The following is a 2,655-nucleotide window of genomic DNA, read 5'->3' as shown; positions in this document are numbered from 1 at the left end:
AAGTAAGTTAGGAGTTCTCTAAAGGAGTCCTTTGATCCAGGTGAATTTAACGGCTAGGGTTAACTTCTGTCCTCCAGCATCCTTGGCACACTGAGGCGGCCTTGGCGAGCTGCTGGGCAGCATGCAGAAGGTAATCATAGAATCACAGAATCATAGAATGGTTTGGGTTGGAAGGGACCCCCAGAGGTCACCCAGCCCAACCCCCCTGCAGGAGCAGGGACACCTTGAACCACATCAGGTTGCTCACAGCCCCGTCCAACCTGGCCTGGAATGGTCCCAGGGATGGGGCCTCCACCCCCTCTCTGGGCAACCCCTGCCAGGGTTTCACCACCCTCACTGGAAAGAATTTCTTCCTTAGATCCAGTCTAAACCTCCCCTGCTTCAGTTTAAAGCCATCCCCCCTTGTCCTGTCCCAGCTGGCCCTGCTAAAAACCTTGTCCCCCCCTTTCCTCTGGGCCCCCTTGAAGCCCTGACCGGCCGCAATCAGGTCTCCCCGCAGTGGCCGCTAATACAGAAGGAGAGGGCACTCGGGCTCCTTCATGAAGGTTTGGTGGAGGCTGAGAGATCTTCCTCTGGGCACCCGGGACGTCCTGACCGAGGTATCCCCGGCTGGGCACCTGCACTGCCCTCACTCAGCACCTCAGGTACTGAATGTCTTTACCAATTGGAAAATCTTCTATCTGCATTGCAGGTGAAATTGTTTGGATCTGAACCAGAGTCAGCCTCTTCAGCGCGACTCTGCCTGATTTTGACCGCAAAGATCCCAGAGAAGGTTTAACCTACAGCCTGCAGAATAGATCTGTGCCTCCTCTGCCTTTGGGAGGTCAAACAAAGTTTTGGTGAATTCATGGCTGGAGATGAACTTTGAGGGAAAGGCGACAGAGGAGTTAATGCCTCAACACCATCAGCGCTATCCAGAATCCTGTGATTTCCTGGCCCTGTTTCAGCTTGGCTTCCAGCCTAATTAGGGCACACGGAGACTATGCTAACATGTTATCTTTTCCTAATGATGGACAAAGGTCTGACATCCATAATGCTGCTTCTAAATCCATCATCAGCCTTTACCTTCCTTGCCTTGCCACAGGATAGACATCGCCTTCTCTCTGCCTGGCACTGATGGGAAAGTGAATCTGGACCAAACTCCAAAGTTATTAGGGCCAAAATTATTAGGAAAGTCACCTGGTGAGTAAAGACCCAAGTCAGCCCTGAAGTGTGGGTAGCTCTGGCCAGGCTTTTCACCCAGCTCCTCAGTAAGAACTGCACTACGCTCCGCCTCATCCCGGAGCCCCGGGAGCACTTGCGGCGAGGCACACTTTCTCCTTTCTGCCAAATACTTGTTATTATCTCTCTCTGGCCCATGAAAGTCTGCGGTGATTTATGCCTTTGCGAAAATCACACTGGATTTCTGGTAAAATGCCTTCTATGGGAAACCTTTCCAGACTATTCCGACGTTAAAAGTAACATAGCATGCAGCTGGCTGCTTGCGCACGTGTCGGCCAGATGGAGCCCATTATGGGAACCCTCCGAGGGCTGCGGGAGCTTCCTCTGCCCCACCAGGTGCAGCTCAAGGTGCGGGCACCGGTGTCCGGCGCGGTGCGGGACGGCCTTCCCCGGGGTTCACTTGGGCATCGCTCCCGCCGGTCGCTAGCCGGGGCTCCTTTTTACTGCACGGTTTGCTGCTTTGGTTTTTGGGGAAAAGCTGGACAAGCCCTTTGGAGCACCATCTCAGGCTTAGCTATTTATTCTGTAGGTAACTGTGGGGAAGTGTGGAATTCACTGGGGCTAGTGCTTGCCAGTCAGTTCCTTTCTGCAGAAGGAGTACATTAAATCCCTGAATGAATCCAAGAAAACTCAAGGACAGTGATGCTTCACAGTGTTTCCAGAAGCTATCCTCTTGATATTAAACTACAAAAAACTTATAACGTGCTACAGCAACAGCCTTGTGCTGTGAAATACATTCACTAGCCAAAAAAAAAAATATCATCATTACTGTCAGAAGGAATTCCCCAGTAAATAACAGACCATCTCCCTTACACAATTTGCAGTGTCATGAATTAATAGCATGGTAATCCTGCAAAATCCTTATGCTTAATGAGATAATGAAAAGTCATACGGCAGATGGAAAAGCTCTTCTAAATCTCATTAACCTGCCTGCTGGCTTTTCTGCTATCGGTGAAAATCGGGAGTAACTCCCCAGGGGGGGTGTGTGGAGGGGGGGAGTGCGTTTGCAGGAGGGTAAAATGAGTGCTGGAGGATGCAGAACCTAAGCTAGCATCAGGGCTGAGAAGGGGAACGTGATGGAGAAACACCAGCTGAATAAGAATTGAAATATCAAAGAGAAGGTTGGCATTCGCCTGCGTCGTCTGTACCCCCCCAGCGCTGACGTTAGCGCTGAGCCCTCCCAAAAAGAGCAAGAGACACCTCCCGCACCCTCCCCGCGCCGCGTCGAGCGCTCCCAGCTCCGGCTTTTGAAGCCTTTTTCTTCCTCGGGTCTGCTCCAAATGATCAAAAACGCTCCCGCGTCGGGGAGAGAGGCACAAAGACGCGAGGGCCCGCAAGTTGCTATTTTTAACCCAGTGCCAAAACCTCAAGGGGATCAGGAGCCAGGGGGGAAAAAAAAAAAATAACGTCCTTTAAGTGCAACAGAATTCAAGG

The sequence above is a fragment of the Egretta garzetta genome, unplaced genomic scaffold (assembly GCF_000687185.1).
Source record: "Egretta garzetta isolate BGI_Z169 unplaced genomic scaffold, ASM68718v1 scaffold469, whole genome shotgun sequence".
Taxonomy (NCBI): domain Eukaryota; kingdom Metazoa; phylum Chordata; class Aves; order Pelecaniformes; family Ardeidae; genus Egretta; species Egretta garzetta.
This window is presented reverse-complemented; position numbering follows the sequence as displayed.